The following is a 20,191-nucleotide window of genomic DNA, read 5'->3' as shown; positions in this document are numbered from 1 at the left end:
GGATTTATTGCTGTTGAATGATGAGTGTGACCCTTTTTTAGTTCCATCGTTGCTGATACTATCACATACTGTAAACCAACTTATTTTCGCGGATACTTTATTTCGCGTTTAGCAATTTTCAAGCGAACTTCGCGGCGATTTTATTTTCGCGGTTTTACTCAATGTTTTAATGTAATTATATGTGAGAAGAACTATGTGCTATATATACGCTTCGATTTATTTTTGCGTTATTTTTCCATCTCGCGAAAGTCGCGAAAATAAATTGCTCACGAAAATTTGTTGGTTTACAGTATAATGAAAATTGTACAGGGAAAATATGTTCAGCTGCTGAATACGTTCTGCTAAAAATTCAACACGATTGGAGTGGTCAACCGCCTCTTTATATGAATAATTTCCCTAAATGATTTTTTTTACGTTTGCCTTTTCTCTAAAACCACGATAGAAAAGATAAACTTTTAGGCAAAAAAAGAGAAACAAAATAAGATCTACAAGTAAGTCAACATGGACAAATCGTCAAACAACTAAATGGATTTATTGCCCTCAAAAGGTGGTTTGATTTTTCCAATACTTAATATATACTTTAGTTTAAAGGTATAAGATTGGAGTGGTAAACCGCCTCCTTATATGAGTACTTTTCCCTAAATGATTTTTTTACGTTTGCTTTTTTTTTATAAAACTACGGTATATAGAGGTATTGACTGAAGATAGTAAAAATATTAATTAAAACAAGATCCACAAAAATATCACTAGATAAGTGTTACAAATAAGCAAACACGACTGAATGCAATAAGATTATAAATAAATACCAGAATGAGATATTTTCCCCAGGTGAGCGATTCAGGCTCTTTGTTGCCTTATGTTTTGTGTATAAGTATTGATTTTTTTTTGGTGCAACTGGAAGGACGCATTTGTTTGTTTTAATGTCTGTCTACCTTTTTGTGGATTTTTTTCATTTTGTCTTAATTTTGCGTCACTTTTTTCACTGCATATCTGTTTCGACAAATATTGATAGCATTTTAGGTAATATATGAATTCAAACAATGATGTGGGGTTTGCAATTCATTCCGTTTAGCAGAAAACAAAATATACTTAGAGAGACCTACCTTCTCTAACGCTACTTTCCTGCGAGTGCATATCCTCTGTAATCAAATGAATTTCATTAAAATTCTTTCTCTAAATCTTACAATGCGTCGATCAATTAACGAAGGAGACAGTAGAGTGACAATTTGTTAAAGTTATCTTTTTTCTTTCTATTTTTCAAAGCAATTTTTTGTTTAACTCTTTAATCATACGCTGTATGGATAAACAAAAAATGTTTTTGCTCTGCGCATGTTTGCAGATACTGCAAATTCGTCAAATTCAACAAAATTAAAGTTTTTATTATTTGACGATGGGTTAAAAATTTTGACACTTTATTATGAGAACACCACGTTTCACAGATGCAAGCATTTATTCTGAGAACATTGGCTTTGCCTAAGATTCACAATTAAAAAAAAAAGAAAGTTTAGAGAAAATAGAATGTCACGGTATTTTCTAAATTTATAAACTTCAACAGATTACTTGCTGTCCTAACATGAATATTCATTTTTGGTGTTTTATAGATTTCAAGAAGTTGAAAGATGACATGGTAGAAGGTAAAACGAGTGAACTTCAGAATTTGATCATGGTATCCGCTTTTTTAACAGAAAGAAAGCAGTGTTTTATACCATTTTACAGAGAATTGCTTATGCATACTGTGAAGTCCAAACAAAACTTGTTATGTAGATTAAATCTTTCCTATTGTATAGATAGAGAAAACCAGCTTCCATACTTTTTGGAAGCTTTGTCTTTAGCCATTGAAGAAAAAGAAAATGAATGTGCCAAGGCAATAGCTTGGCTTATCACGAAGATTTTTTTCTTCGCAAACAGAGTTGTTCTCCTTGATCTCATAATAGATATTTGGTCAGCCTTAAACTGTAAGTGCATGAACGAATCTGAAAAACAAGAACCTTCCACGCAGTTTGCAATCGTTGTTGAACTCGAAAATAAGACCAAGAATGTACCAACTAAATATTTTCCAGTTAATATTGTATATTTAGATAATGAGAATGTTTCAAAAGAAAACACTAACGCTGAAAAACAAGAAGAATCGAAAGCGGAAGAACAATTCGCTGATAAAAAGTACATAAACGGACAATCTGCTAAAAACATGTTTGCAAAACACAGTAAGCTTACGCTTGTGTGTAAATCAATTTTTCTCCAACATGGTATTATGAATCAATGTGTTGATTTTTTCTGTAAAGCGAAAGGTTTGATACCTGTTGGAGAAAATCATTTCCCAAAATTCTTTTGTGAAATGCCAACAAAAGTTAAACAAGGATGCCCAGAATTTATGACTAATGTGAGGGTTGGAGACATGATTGGTACAGATGGGTTCAAAAGAGGAACTGTTGGAGGATTTGTAAAGGTTAGGGGCGATAGAACCTTTCTTACATGACTCCATATATTTATGAGTGATAACGAACTTGCTGCAAAAGATATCAGCTTTATGGATGATACATCTGTGTTAATTAATTGCTATCCAGCCAGTATGACATTTGCTGCTTCAACTCCATTCATATGTGGAAAAATACGAGATATCGCCTTCATAACCGGTAATGACAGATCCACAAGTATAGATGCTGCATTGGTTAAAGTAAAGAAAAATATTGAAATATGCCCAACAGATTATGTGGTCAATCATAACACTTGGAATATTTCTTATGCTGGAATCGGTATGCATTTCATCTTCTTGATTGTTACACATTAACTATACATCATGATTATGTCATTGCTAGGAACGACACATGATGACAAAACCAATAATTTAAACTGGTATATTTATTACTGGTAGTAATATTCTACTACGAACTGAACGTTTATCCAATTAATCATTTGCCGTTTATTGTCGAAAATCAATTTTGAATTAAAGCATTGCGAGCTTATACATGTAACAAGGATTACAAAGATAGGGAGGAAAAAGGACATATTGGTTCGTTTTCTATAACCCCAAAAAGCAACATATTGTTGAATCAATAATGGCGTCAATATGCTCACAACTGTATCTAAAAATATCTAATGTCTTACTTTTCTTAAATTGTACATTTAAAAATTCAGAAATTATAAGAAAACAAAGGTTTCAACTGTCTCAGACAAAGTTGTTTGACCTTAAATGTTCCTGATAAGGGTCAATCCCGGAAAGCAATTTCTACGCTAAAAATTTTATTCATTCTTCAGTGACTAGATTTTCTAATACTCTTTCAGATAAATATCAACACCTTCTGTTTTGGATTTTTGATCTGAATGATTTGTAAGGTTTAACATGAACTGAGCTATCTTTGGAAATAGGAAAATAGAAATATGCATTCTATAGCTGGTCCTGCTTATTTACTTAGCCGATCTCAACTTTTACCCCAAAAATATATAAATAACATAATGCCATAGTGCAACTCTTCTTCTTTGTTATCCAATTAATTATTGATGTTTCCTATTAAATAACTTGACTTATTTGTTTATTGGTATTGAATTGTGACCTTTTTTATACATGTATAGTGCAACTGCGGATGCTTATTATTACATGTTGTCTCGCCTCAACGAAGTTGTATAACTGAAAAAAGGGCATACTATTTCCGGCGTCAACAATTTCTAAAAGATTGAAATTAGATCAGTTTTAGACAAAATCGTTAATTGTTAGTCGATACTATTTGGTATATGGTTATATTAGCCTATGCATATCTCATTTCTATTGAGATCATTTGGCCGTGCCCTCTCAGGTTTTTTGTATAATTTTTAAAAAAATAAAGAGATGAGTTATGATTGCCAATGAGACAATTATCCGCCACAGTTCAAATAAAGTGGATGTAGACAGTTATAGGCATCCGTACGGCTTTCAACAATGAGAAAAAACCTATACCGTATGTTCGGCTATAAAAAGCCCCGACATGAAAAACATTAAACAATACAATTGAGAAAACTGACGGCCTAATTCATAACAAAACAATTAACGGAAAACAAGTATGACAGACATGAGGCAACGACAACCCCTGGACTACAGGCTCCCGGACTTAAATAGATTAATAGTAAAAGAAATAAACACGGTTGACGAAGGTCAAGTAACGTTATTGTGTATAAATAAACTGAACATATGTATACCATTCACTCAAAAGCAAGGTTGTGAGGAAGAGAGACTTTAGTTATGTTAGTCATCAGACGATAACATTAGTTGAACATTGCCTTGAGTCCTGGTTTAAAAAATAACTATAGCAAGTTTTAATGTGTTAACAAAAACAAGGTCTCGTGTTCTTCCCTGACGTTGGTATACCATCTTCATTATTGAGCTGTGCGACAAAATAACGATATATCACTTGCTGATATGACAATATATATATATATGGTTACATTCTAAATAAATACTCTAAAATTCATATCTAAGAAAGGAACGATTTTTGTTGGATTTCTTTGCTATGTAACATTTTTCATGTTTTAAATGTGCTAACAATTTCTATATTTTTCTCATTTATTGTTTTCCCACTTTAGGACTTAAATCACCTTTCCTGAATGACAATTGTGTTGATTACAGACACTTTTGTCACCCATATTCAAATAATCGAATAACCACTGTATCTGTTGGAGCCGTTACGGATTTTGCAAAGTCGGATTGTCAAATCATGGATGAGGTGGAGATTGACATAGACATGGAAAGGTGTGATAGCAGTGAAGAAAGAATGGAGGTGGATAAACTTCGACAGGAAACAATAATCCATAGCACCACTAGTACAGTAGTAGGTGATGTGCATACGCAAACTACTTTCTTGGCAAGGACTGAAGGAAAAATGCTGAAAAGAATTTCACGCAAAATGTACGGGCAAATTTACATATCCAATATACCATTTAGGCCTGGAGATTCGGGAAAATGCATATATGTTACCGATCCTCTTCAAGGTTGTATTGGAATGGCAATTGCTAATCACCCATTGGGTGGTTGCATTGCTACCCCTATTATGGAGATACTTAGACATTTCAATATACGATGCAATAGCCATATGTAGATAAGCTAATCTCTAGTATGGTATTTGAAATGTCGAACGAGCATAATAAATACCGTAGTTTCTATTTCGCATATAAAATAAGCTGATGTGGTATGATTACTAGTAAGACAACTATCCGCCAAAGACCAAATAACAAGGGAAGGAACACATACAGGTCATCAAACGCTCATGTATATTAAACTATAAAAATCGGGGAAATAACAAAATGTGAAAGAATTCAAAAGAGAAAACAAAACGGCCTGATGCATACAGACTTAAGAAAAAAAAAAGCAAAACAGACATTAACAAACTTTAATCACAGCACTACTACCTACTTTTGACGGTTATATACGGCATATAGTAGTGTTACACATGGTTGTTAGCGTTCAACGCTTCTCTAACCTGAAACAGTGGTGTAACAGCAGAACATAAGAATAAACTGTATGAATCAGCTGGAAAGGGCTAAGACCTCAGACCAGTACTATAAAGTACAAAAACAACTATCAAAAAGACATATTTTCCTACACTAACATATCAATCAGAGCACCTCTAATAAATTTCAGTAAAAGATTTTATAAGCATATTATTTTGTCTTAGTAATGTATATGCTTATTTTTTGACCATTTTATGCTTTAAATTGTACCAAAAAATGTTTTCAATCTTTATATTTTGGTTTTTATGCTTTTCAGTACAACAAACAAGCACAAATATATGTGATAAAAATGTGTAATTGATTGAATTGCTTCACTGAACTTTTCATTGATGAGCACAGAGTTTTATTTTCTTGAAACATTACATGTGGATGTTCCTTAGTTGTTTTAATAAATTATGCAGTAATTTGATTTTATAATTTGCATTGGAAAGATTGATTCCATTGATAAAATTATCAAAATTCAATTTGTAGAAGATGATACATTTAAGTGCATGTTTTCCTGACAAACTTATATCTTTAGGTTTTTTTATCGTGTGAATTTAGACATTTGTATAAGTGTATAGTAGCTTCAGTAGATTTTATAAACTTTCAATGTAAAGAAAGGACAATCAAAATGTTCCATTCGTATAACTCATACTTACGTGATGCAAATAAATATATACATACAATGTGAACATAGAATTAAACAAGATGTACGATAGAAAAAGCTAACAAAATGACACCCCTGATTATTGCAAACTCCATAATTTGCAAAGGGAAACCCCAACCATATTTTTTATCAGAGCAAAAAATATAAAGATGAACAAAGAATCTATGTATGTTCTTTTTATCTGGGATACTATGTTTAATCAAATAATCAATGGACGATTTTTCGTTTGTCTTTTGCTAGTAAAGGGACACAACATTGTGAATTTTTAAAAACTTATTATTCATATTCTGTACCTGTCAAATTATACACTGTATGTATCTAGTCATACTTGTGATAATGTTTAACTAATGTGTCATTAACTTTAAACATTAGAACCTACATCCTTTTAACAATGTATATGAATATAATATATTTACCAGCTATCAATTGCCTATGAAACTTATTGGGCTCGATATATTATGTCCATGCATATGCACATGTTAACACAAATTACGATATTCAAATAGAATATATTATTTCTTTTTTATTAGAAATGTTGGTATAAATCCGAATTACTATAACCCTCCTGGTAAAATTAGACAACAAAAAGAAACGAATGGCAATACATGTAATAGTATTATCTTTAGACATTACAATTTAGCTTGACTCCATTCACGGTAAACTATGAAGAAATGATTTTTTTTTGTTTTTTTTTTTTTGTTGTTGTTTTTTAATTTATGTACAGTACATTTGTAGTTATAGAAATAAGAAGATATCATATAAGTGCCAATGAGACAAGTCTTGTTTGTATGTGCATATTAATTAGCAACATTTCAATGAAAGACTTCTATTTTTCTTTTCTTTCATATGTTTATGTTTATAATTTCAGCAACAAATAACACACCCCTTCTTCTAAATATAGTAGTTTCACAGTTACTAGATTTTGATAACATTAACCCGAGTACAATTTAAACATAACGTTGACATTAATAGCTGATTTACATAAGAATTTGCGTTTCAGAGTCGAGAATGTTGTATTTCATTCAAAAGAAGTCAAAAATTAAAAGTGTTACATTAGTAAATTTTAAAACAATCATTCTCACAAAACGATGAAGAAAATAATTATTTTTTATGTGGTGCTTTTTTGTATTTGTTGAGTACATTTTGTGTATATATCTGTATTTGGCAGTACTTTATACCAATATTGTATTCATGTATACCTGTAGTTGACAATAATTTATATCAATACTGTATTCAATTATATATCAAACGTTAGCAGTAATTTATATTGGTAATGTATTCAGTTGATAAATAACAATAGTTTCTTATTAACATAATTGTTAAGATAAAGATATTCTAATACCAATTGGCGATACCAACACAATGCGGTAAGTCATATCAATACTATATTCACGATAAAGATTTGTATAGCTGTTTTGCAACACATACCATGATTGAAAACACTAGTTCACAAAAGTCATCAAGGGGGCAATCCATGACATTCAAATGGATGTTTATTTTAAATTGTTTGTGATTTATGGTATTGATTTCTGCATTTTCTTTTGATGGTCATTTTATATAAATACAATATTCATTTATGTCAATGGGTTATATTTAGATAAATACAACTGTGTCCATGTTTTTATACAATGATTAACAAATACACTGTAACCAATATGTTGATTGTTCTAAAATATAAACGTTTGATTTAACAGTAAAAGAATTATTCGTATTTATACAGGATTTTTAATTCAATTGAATGAAAATATGTTTTTCCTGAGATACAATATGAAAGGTATAATTACCAGTGTTTAATTATTTGTGTATGCTGGTGATAGTGCAGGGCCATTATATAAGTTCATTTGTCTGGTCAGCGTGTCCGTCGTTTGTCCGTCTAGTAATACGTATCGTTTAAGGTTACATTTTGTGTTAAGGTAGTTTACCATGGAGTTGTGAACCGATCAACTTGACACTTAGGACACGTGTTCACCACTGAATATTTTATCAAAAAAATACTGTTAAGACCCTGTTGGAATGGGTAAATGAACATACAAATAGTCACGTGATAGTGTGAAATTAGTATATTATCATATCAAATTATTTTGTTCTTGAAGTTTATCATTAAATTTGAAACTTCTAACACATGTTCAGTGTGAGGCCAACTGTTTAAACTTTTTGCCAATTAATGACATTGATCCTAATTTCATGGTTCACTGGACACGAAAAATTCCAACAGTATATGTCCATTGTGAGGCTGAACATGAAATGAGCAACTGTTTTAAAAAAACGTTATAAAAAATATGGAAAGATATCCTGCATAAAAGAGGGTCGAAAGATACCAGAGCGAAATTCAAGCTCATAAGTTGAACATAAACCGACAACGCCAAGGCTGAAAAAGAAAAAAAAAACAGACAACAATAGTACACAAAACACGACATAGAAAAGTAAAGACTGCGCAACACGAACCCCATTAAAATCTGGGGGATCTCAGGTACTCCGGAAGGGTATGCAGATCCTGCTACACAGGTTGCACCCATCGTGTTGCTCATGTTAGTACAAACCCGGTAATAAGTCTAATTTGGTAGCTCACATTCGGGAAAAGGGGACGGGAGTGTAGCTACATAAGCAGGAACATATTCGTTATCATCTGTGAAACGGATATTCCATAACGGTCAACCAACTCGTGAAACTAACAAAGAGATGATTTCAACTTCACCACTTGGAACTCTTGGTTTAAAAGCCCCCTTTTGATCAGCAACGATCTATCAAGAAAATCATGATAGGAAATACACGCCCTGGAATATTGTATCAACTTGGAGATATGTACTCAGTTGTCAGGCGTTGCTGGAATGTTGCTACATAGAGATGGACAGTTCACAATCGGGAATCTTAAATCATCTCTGTTGTCGTAAAATTTTGTTTTCAGCCGACCCGAAATGTCAATTTCTAGATGTGAGTTAAGATATGAGACAAACTGTATCAGTCGTATCCTTTATCTCAAGTTTGATTGGATAGATGCGTTCAACAAAGTCAGCAAATTTTGAACTATTTAGTGAAAAATGTCATCTTTATAGCGGGACGTAAATTAAACGATACTGATAACTTCTTTTCTTTCTTCCTAAGAAGTCCCTGTATGAAGTCAGCCTCATCTGAATAAAGGAACAAGTTGGCAAGAAGAGGGACATAGTTGGTTTCCATGGAAATACCGATTGTCTGTTTAAAACACGTCCTCCAAACTTAACAAATATGTGTTAATATCGTGGTAAAAACAATATAATTGAGCTGCGTCGGATAGAAATAGACCTTATGCAAGTAAACGTATACTTGTACTTGTTTGAGACTTTGATTAATTTTGGTTATTCTGTGGTTTACATCTTGTAATGTACTATTATATTATTTATTTATGTTTTTCGCTGTGCTGTCTGTTCTTGCGTTTGTTTGTATTGTATTCCTGTCACGTGTTATCATTTTAGCAATAATTTTTAACATTGCCTTATAAGCGGGAGGTTTGGCTAGCCATGCAACAAGGTTCAACCCACCATGTATTCTTAAAATGCCCTGTACCAAGTCAGAAATATGACAGTTGTTATCAAATAGTCCATTTCTCTGTATGTTGGCGTTTGTTTTTGTTGTAGTTCAGTGTTTCTGTTGTTCCGTTGTTTTTCACTTATAGAAGAGGGGCGAAAGATACCAGAGGGACATTCAAACTCATAAATCGAAAATAAACTGACAACGTCATGACTAAAAAAGAAAAAGACATACAGACAAACAATAGTACACAAAACACAACATAGAAAACTAAAGACTAAGCAACACGAACCCCACCAAAAACTGGGGGTTATCTGAGGTGCTCCGGAAGAGTAAGCAGATCCTGCTCCACATGTGGCATCCGTCGTGTTGCTTATGTTAGTACAAACCCGGTCTATAGCTTAATTTGGTAGGTCACATTCGTGAAAAAGGAACGGGATTGTAGCTTAACATAAGGAACATATCCGCTATCATTTGTGAAACGGTTATTCCATAACGGTCAGCCAACTCGTGATAGCGTCAGTAAAATTAAATGTGTTTCTTTCGGTTTTACTTTGTTACTCGAATTTGTTTTCTCTTAATCGATTGATGACTTTTGAACAGCGATAAACTACTGTTGCCTTTATTTATTGGAACATTAAAATACAAAATAAAAGATGAATTTAGGTCTGATTCGTAGAACACTTAAATTAACTCAAATTTAATTACATAATGTGCATTGATTTTTTTTTTTGATGTATTGATGTTCATTTGCATTAGGTCGATTTCTAACCGACATGCTGCATGGTGACCATTCATTATTTCGTGAATTCTTTGTCGTGTTTCCCCACCATACATCAGTCAACAAAAAAATATATTCAATACCGTTCACAAGTGAGAGGTTTAGCTAGATATAAAACCAGGTTCAATCCACTATTTTCAACGTAAGAAAATGCCTGTACCAAGTCAGGAATATGACAGATGTTATCCATTCGTGTAATGTGTTTGAACTTTTGAATTTCCCATTTGATTAGGGACTTTCCGGTTTGAATTTTCCTTGGAGTTCGGTATTTTTATTATTTTACTTTGTACACAGAATAAAAAGCAGTTCTGATCAAATATCTTGGACTACGTGTATTGGTGAAAACAGTTTTTACGATAAAATATAGAATGACACAATGTTGCACGTTGTCAGTGAAATGTCAAACACCTGTTTTACAATACTATCTGGCCTAGTATAAACAAGTTCGTCTGAACCTTGTTGGATTGGTATAAGTCTAACGCCACGTTCAGTACTATTGTGCTATTTCGTGGCGGTCATATGTTATTGGTGGTGGAAGCCGGATTGCCCGGTGAGAACCACTTACCTTTGATAGGAAATCTGACGAACCTAGTCAATAAAGATTGAAGTCGAGCGCACCTGACACGTGCGGGATTCGAACTCACAACCTCAGTGTTGAGAGCATAGTGATACAGTTGTTCGACTAATAAGACCACTCGGCCACCCATGTCCCTAGCTGTAACTAAAGGACCATATCATAATTAAAAGAGCAGAAACTGTTTGTTCTCCCGGATCCTAAGAGTTTACCCTGCGTTTTCTTGAAATTGTTTGTATTGCTTCTATATAGTTCATTAATTCGCCTTTTGTATTTACAATTGTCTCTTCATATCTGATTCATTTGATGTTTTTTTTTCGGTATTTATTTTGTTTTAATGTGTGTGTATTGTTATTGTATAAAGATCAAAGAGGCCAATACATTTACAATGTAATCCAACTAAGTTCTGTTACGGTAAGTGATGGAATACAATCCAGTTATATTTATCGTCAGTCATTATGAACATAATGAACTTGCAGAGATATTTTTAAACATGTTTTCATTGTATCGTGATTTGGTATAGTGTATGATTGTGTATCATTAATCCGTCCAACGTAGACCAGTGAGGTATACAATGCATGATTTTAGGTCATCGTTAGAACTTTAAAAAATATACCAAAACCGGCTGTCTTAAAAAAAGAAAAAACGGAGAGAATTGTATAACCTGCATCTGGACATTTTAAAGAAGTATAATCAAGATAGTTCATTAGAAACATTCGGGAAAGCAAAACATAAATGTATAATAAGGAGAGTTTTTCTATAATCTTTCTAATAAATATCTTCACGAAGAGAACAGCACGTGTTCAAAAACAACCAGCGGTTACATTTAATATAACTCGATAACAAGAAAAAAATGACATATGTAGAAAAAGATTGCATCCGGAAAACTGACTTTAGATGTTAGTTTCTGGCTTAGACATGTTGAAGAAGCTTAGTTTCCTCACCATTTCGAGTTGTCAGTGGTAAACAATCAATGAATCAAACGATAAAATGGCTGAATGTTAGCACATTCGTCAAACCTTTGACCCTGAACTCACTTGAAATTCACAATGAAAAGCACTATATTCTGTAACTACAGATTAGCTTCACTAAACACTTAACGTGTTTATGGTTTTAAACAGTTTGGTCTGATCTTGCTCTGTTGCACCACTGTCTCAGTTTTATGGGGAGGGTTGGGCGGCTGCTGACGTGTTTAATCCCGCCACAGTCTGTATTTGCCCTTCTTAAGTATGTTATTCAGTGGTTTTCGTGTGCTGCTGTATAATATTTGTTTTTCGTATTGTTTTTTACATAAATCAGGCCATTATTTTTCTCGTTTGAATTTTTTTTTACATTTGTCATTTCGGGGCCTTTTATAGCTTACTGTGCGGCATGGGTTTTGCTAATTGTTGAAGGCTCAACGGTGACCAATAGTTGCTTAAAATTAATTCTACGCCATTTGGTGTCTTGTGGATAGTTGTCTCATTAGGAATCATAACACTTCTTCCTATTTTTTATATGAAATTTATATTCTTAACTGTCACACAACTTTTAAAATTGTGAAAATAAGTCTCACACAAATGAAGCAACGAATGAATAGTAACCTATTAACTCCAAACTCAAAATGACGAGTTTTACATGTTATACTATTAAATAAGGGGTTTTAAACAATATCAGTTTAATAACAACATCATTATCAGCCTGTCCACGGCATTTTGCAAGGATTTCAGGTACATGACTTGTCAGGAAAACTATTCTGTAAAATCAATTCAATTTGTCTAAATATGGCATGCTAAGAATTAGACAGGTATATGTTTTTATCTTTGAACCTAATCTGTAAATAAAAAGTTTCTTAACAACCTATTTTTGTTTTAATTCTTCGTTTCAAAATCTGAAGGTGCACTTAAAAGAAAATAACGTCTATCATATGTTGAATTTCTATTGTTACAGACTGTTTTTACCATTCACAGCGTTTTGGTGCACACTTTTGGAAATATGACCTTAATTGATGGCATTAGATTTTGCAACGGCGAATTGTTGTTATTTATATAGGAGCTGACTTTTATGATCTATTGATGAAAAGTTTAGTACTAGTATTTATTTAACAGTTCTTTTTTCTCCTTATGCAATTATGTCGGTACAATAGTTAATAAACAGCTGCGCCATGAGCGCATGATACGCCCGTTGCTTTTTTTAAAGAATGAAGTTCAATAACTTCTCAATGTCATATCAGAAATTTATAACAAAAACTAAAGGGAGGTTATTTTAATTGATATAAACCAGTCACCAAAGTTTCATGAAAACTGCTCAAAGCACTTCTGAGTTATTGTCCGAAAACTGGAAAATATCCCTTTTTATGAATAAAATCCCATAATTCGAAAACGTGAAATCTAAATATTATAAAAATCAAAACGGACCTTATGTCAATTGATATAAACAATTTACCAAAATTTCATGAAAACTACTCAAAGCATTTTTGAGTTATTGTCCAAAAAATGGAAAATCCCCCCTTTTTTAATAAAAAAAACCCATAACACAGAAACGTAAAATCTAAAATTCATAAAAACCGAAAGGGAGCTCACATCAATAGATATAAAACACTTCACCAAAGTTTCTTGCAAATTGGTAAAAGTGTTCTTGAGTTATTGTCCGAAAACTGGAAAATCCCCCTTTTCAATAGGTAGGTCCTATAATAGAAGCTGTCCGGAATGAAGGTATGTGAAATTGGAAAATGGTAGTATAATGGATAAGGACACACATTTTGCTATGCAAAAGGCAACCTACGGACCTCCCAAAGAGTTGTTGCAAGGGTTCCTAACGTGCATAGAGCGTGTCCCTCTCTTTACACGAGGAAATTGGATTTAACGTCCCCATTTTTCAAGATACCCATACTACCTATACTATCGGTTTTCTGATCTCAAGTGTATCACAGAATTTTGACGAACTTCAAAAGAGATGCTACATGCAAGTTAGTTTCCTTTTATACTCTATGTGTACACTTTTTTCGTAGAAGTTAGTTTTCTGTAATAAAAGTACATTTTGGAACTCAGATACTTACTAAGACAGTCATATCGTCATCCGTTAAATACCAATCAAATACTTCCATGTTTTCATTTATTCGGTTTGGTTTTCCAGATTTTGGTATGGTAATAAACACATGCTGTATATTCCATCTTATAAGGATTTGTGCTGGTGATTTCTTGTACCTATAAAAAAAAAATTTGATGTTTGTCATTTTTTTTCTTCATGAAAGAAACAGGACGATTAGGTAGATGCCTAGAAAAATCACAGTATTTATATCATGATCAAACGACGATACAACTAGTGGATAAGGAACTGTATGTTGTCTGGACTTTGTAATTTAGAACATCTATAAACTATTGTCATTTCTAATTTACGCTTCTTCAGGTGAGCCTAAAGTTATGACCTATGGAGTTATACGACAGCACTATCCAATTACGTCTGATTTTGCGATTTTCCAATAGTATAAGTTTAATGTAGTTCTCTCTTAGAATATCTTACTGATATCAAACACGAATGTGTACTGTGTTGCCTCTTAACTGTTTGCCAATCAATTCAAAATCCCAATATATTTCAAGTTCATGTTGTTGACAATTCTCTTTCCTTTCTTCTTGTTTTTTTTTTCTTTCAAGTAAATAACCAAGAGCTTAGAAGATGATTCAAATTGCATAGCTTTGGTGTTTGCAAACCAATTATTTCCGACAATTTGGAAGTGACATGTTAAGTGCCTGTTTTTGTATGAATCAGGCAGTTTAGAAGAATTTCAAACGAAACTAAGCCAAATGACAATGATACATAAATTAATAAAGGACTACTAGCAGTTACTGACATGCCAGCTCCAAACCTCAATTAAACTGATTGAAATATTATGTCTTCATCATATGAATATCAAGTTCACTCCCTCCAGTTAGGGGTGAAGTATCATACCATCATAAAATAAATGAGAAGAACATAATCCGTATCAAGCCAACAACTGGTTTTAGAATAAATGTGTCTATTTCCGATGCAAAGACCCTATGAGTAATACCAAAATATGCAATCCTTAATGACCTGACAACAGTATCGTAACTATATCCTGTCTGTATATACATTTTGCAACAATGAAACTCATTTCACAAGTACATTGTATAAGGCATTATTTAGAAGCGTGACAAATTGATGCGCTTTACAGTAGATGTATATTTCAGTGTGATATAATTACTTATGTATGTCAATGTCAAATATAAAAAGAGGTAAAGCTCTAGCGTGTTAGACTATTATATGCAAAGTTACTATTCCATGCAATCTACGAATAATTGTTTAACATGAACAATGAACACTTACAAAAATAATGCATATACGTGAGCAAGGGTCTTAGCAAAAACTTTAGCTCATTGGCTTAATATTTAGCTTAATATCTGTTGCAAATTACATGTATTTACAGTCCGATTAGATATTGTGCATCCATGATACATTCTTATAGCAGAACTTGCTGTAAAATTTATTGATAGTTTGAAACTTGAGTGCGGGATAAATCCTTCTTTAACCCGACTTTTTCCATGTTTTCGGAAACAATTAATATATCACTGTCACAGTCCTAGGCCGGTGCTGATTCTTATGGAAAAAGGGTTTTACTGGCCAAATCTTTTTTGTTTCTGTTAACTGTATGCAGAACATTGATCAAGACAATTTAGAGCTAGACATGTATATTGTTCAAGACTGCAGGTTGCCCACTAGATGTCTTTTTTTATTTTTTTTCGTTAGGGTGTTGTCTTATTGACGTATACTGAAATCTTATTCATACTTGCAAACGTGTGTCTCAAACTTGAAGAATTATAATAAACTCAGTAGTTGGACTACTTAGACCACTCGGCCACTCGAGGCCCCATCTTCCAAGCCATTGAAGATTAATGTTGGCTTCCAAAAATATAGGAACAAAATACAACGTTACGTAATGCATATCTTACATTTTTAAGCTTCGGTTAAATATCTTCTTACACCGACTAAATCCAGTATCCCACAACTTAGTGACAACGAATATTTTCTCGATTTTATCCGAATTTTTTTACACTTATTTCGACATCGGCTTCATTACTATAATACAATAAATCCAAATTAACGTAGAGGCCTATCAGTGTGTGCTGCGTACTGTACCCGTGATTCTGTACAAAAAATGGGGGTAATGAAGAAGGGGTCTGTAATTACTTATTCTTTATTCCTTATATCTTTTTTTTATCTTTTCTCTCTTTAGTTTACCCATTCTTCTCTATTTTTTTTTTATATTTTAGTACCCAATTATTCTCTATTCTATTTTTTTTTTACCTTTTTTCTCTGTTCTTTATTTTTTGTCCTTGCACATTTTGTCCATTATTTTTTATTCTATAAACTCCAACCAGACCCTCGACCACCACATTCGAAGTTGTTTTTTTAATGATGGTGACTGTCAGTGATATAAGGGGAAATAAATCTCTGTATATTCGATAATCAGGATATTTTATAATATCAACCCTTATCACAAGCAATTCTTCAATTCCGAGTCCGTTTTACGCCCTCTCTTTTTTTGGTCCATTCATCCACCCTTTGTAAACCCGAATGTTAAAAGATATTCAATACAATGGATTGCTGTCTTATGAATATCTACCTATATAGATATAAGAAGATGTGGTATGAGTGTCAATGAGACAACTCTCCATCCAAGTCAACATTTATAAAAGTAAACCATTATAGGTCAAAGTACGGTCTTCAACACAGAGCCTTGGCTCACACCGAACAGCAAGCTATAAAGGGCCCCAAAAGTTACTAGTGTAAAACCATTCAAACGGGAAAACCAACGGTCTAATCTATATATGCATACCATTAAAAATAATTTGTAAAAATTCTGTACATAATGTTATTAAAACAAATTTACAAGTATATACTAGCTGTATTTACTGTCAGTGATGTTACTGGAATACACACACGTTTTAATTTCTGACCATTGAAAAAAACCAATATGTTTCTACTTGGTAAGAATAACAATAAATAGGTTTGATTGTACTTAAAAAAAAACACATGTGTACATCTTTTAAAAAGAAAATATTCTTAAGCCCATATAAAAAGCATAACCCCCTCCCCTTGCATGTAAATGGTCGTTCCCTTAATTTATTGAATTCGATTTCGATCCGAATTGGAAAGGCCTCGAGTTTGTCTAATTCATCTATTAGCCATACCACATATCATTACATTTAAATTCTACATTTTGCATTTCAGATTGTATATCCCTCAAGCTTTTATTATTCAATCATGTAAACATCAACTTAATAATCATGTAGATACGAGTTCTTTTCTAAACGTTGGTTTAATTGAACATAAGCCGGAAGCGCCAGATACTAATCGTTATATGCAGTTATGTGAACTTTTAATGTTAAACAATGAAGTGTAATGATTTATTAATCTGTTGTTTGAATAATCACCCACTTAAAATAAATAGCAATTCGCTTCTGCAGCTTTTACACCTCAACAAAGTCTACACGACGTAAACACACATGCAATATTTGCCACTGAACGTTAAGCAACCACCAATCAACACACTTTGATGAATTCACTACATTGTATCATAATAATGCAAGATACTTCAAGAATAATAATTCATATGATAATTAGAAACATTTTAGAGCATAAGGCTTACCTTAAAATGTCGTTTTTATCAAATCGTGAAACATACATATTTTTGTAATCATAATCTATAAAATTGATGTTACTTTGCAGATCGGTCAATAAATATGTTACATCCCCAGTGTCCATGTGGATGGCTTTAATATAAGTATCACCAGAATAGACAAGCGTGTTCTGAAGACCTGAAATAAAGTTACAATACAAAAGTATAAAATTCATAACATAATGTGTTACATTTTTTCCCGAAGTCACGTCAATACAGACATAACAGGTAAAAATGTCAAAAATAGGGGTACAGAAGTCAACATTGTGTTATCATCTTAATCACTATAAAAACAAAAAAAATATGTAAACAAACATTTACCATGGCACAATAACAATGACGAGATGTATAAGTACAGAGCCACATCATATGTAAAAAAGAAACATGGATTTTTGCTCTATTCAAAACTACACAATCTTCTAAACATTTTCCCTATCAGGACTTTGCAACCTCCATTTTTGGTTTGTTTTTAATTTTTTCTTTATTTAGTCATTTTTCTAAGATTTTGTTTTGTTCTATGAAGTTGTGAATAGAATTAGTTTTAAAACATTTACATTGCTTACCTGGACTTATCAAACACAACAAAGTCATCGCTTTATACAAAAGCAATGCAAGGAATTCCATATTGTGATAACAGGCCACAACGAAAATGTTAGATTATGCTTTCTTAAAAGCAACCAAACCTCTCAACTCGATATAACGCTGCGTTACTCATCTATTGTCAGCGTGAACTAGATACTTTATTGGTTATTACATAAATATCGTTTGAAAAAAAAAAATAATTGTTTAGAAATTTACAAATAAAACAATAAATAGATCACCTTTGTTAAGAACTGATGGTGTCTCTTTCTAAGTTTATGATTTATCCTTTTGCCTTCTTTGTAGATTTGAAATTGATAATAATTAAGTGTTTAATGCATCAAGTATAGCCAGTTGATATACCAAATAAATCAAGGGCGATACCACTATTTTGTCATGAGGGTATTATTTTTTGTCTTATTTTTATAATTTAAAATTAGTAGGAGCCTCGCTCATTAAATGTAAACTTGTTTTATGAAATGAGGTTGAAATATGCAAAACTTATAAATAATTTGGCTACATGCATGTCAGTACCGTACAAAAAAAATGCCAGTGTCACTCGGACTAAACACAAGAAAAGCTTACTCAATAAACGAAAATAAAAACATTGAACATAACAAATTTCAAAATCTAGGTAAGCCATCTATCCTTGAGAAATTCTGAAACGTCATACTGTTTCGAGGAATTTTAGGTTAAATTTTAAGTTGCTGTTAATATTCTTATTGTGAATACAGTAAAACGGTATATATTGTTTACCAGCAATAGATACTGATAATCATCTTCCCCATTAAAGTATATATAACAATTAATTATTATAAATCTTCTGTAAATTTTTCCTTCCATAAAGTTAGAAATTATATTTATAACCATTAAGGTTTCAACTGCTTCACCTTGAATAAATGTATTAAAATGTGTTTTTTTTATATATATATTATTGGTGTTAACCATGGCTTGGGCGTCCCCTATGACGGTGATAATCTTATATAAGTTTAAATCATATATGATTATAATAAAAAAAAATACAGAAACAAATTTGATATCTAATTGTGACTCATGCCAACTAATTTTGAAAGTGATTTAATAAATTACTCCGTGTATTGTTACGTTTTTGCAACACATTTGTCTTTATTATATACATTTCGAATACGATGCCTTATAAAGACAAGTCATTGTTTTTTTGAGAACGTTTCCATTTGAAATATATACGAGTATATCAAATCATTTAATGGATCTAAAAAAAAGATTATAACGTGACAGAGTATTACGCAAGTAACTTTAATCTTAAACTGACAAAAATAGATTTACATTCGATTGTATTTTGATTAAATTAGGGACATTTTGAATTGTAATATCCGATTATGAATTTGAGGAAATTGAGTTAGATTAATTCATAGCAGCAATTTCTTTTATGTTATTTATGCATATTGTGTTTTTAACCTATATAAACGTTAGCAATGTGATTTTCAAATAGTTTTGCATCGAGCATCACTTAACAATAATTAATTGTTAAACTTTCTTACTAATGCAGTAAAATTTCATCCGTTAAAATGTATTGCATTTTTTTTTTAGGATTTTTAATATTACAAATATACATGGAATTATCGGATGAGTTGATGAAAATTTAAGACTAAGCAACAATGATCCCCACCTAAAAACTGAGATTACCTCCGATGCTCTAAAAGGGTCAGACATCCCTGTTCAAGAAAGCTCAAATTAAATAATGATTTACATTTAGAAATGGCATAATCGAGAAAAAGCCGGATTTGTGGTATGAACAATATTAGTATTCGTGTGTGACAGATATTCCACAACAGTCAACCAAATTATAAAACTTTGTAGAGATGACGTTATCTTTACCATTTGATTCCCTTGATGCAACAGCTGCATTGTAAGTAGTAACCCTACACCTTGACAATCATAATAGGAAACGCAACCCCTTTGATAAAT

This window comes from Mytilus californianus, unplaced genomic scaffold (assembly GCF_021869535.1).
Source record: "Mytilus californianus isolate M0D057914Y unplaced genomic scaffold, xbMytCali1.0.p SCAF_38, whole genome shotgun sequence".
Classification (NCBI taxonomy): domain Eukaryota; kingdom Metazoa; phylum Mollusca; class Bivalvia; order Mytilida; family Mytilidae; genus Mytilus; species Mytilus californianus.
The sequence above is the reverse complement of the archived record's forward strand: the minus strand, read 5'-3'. Positions refer to the sequence as shown.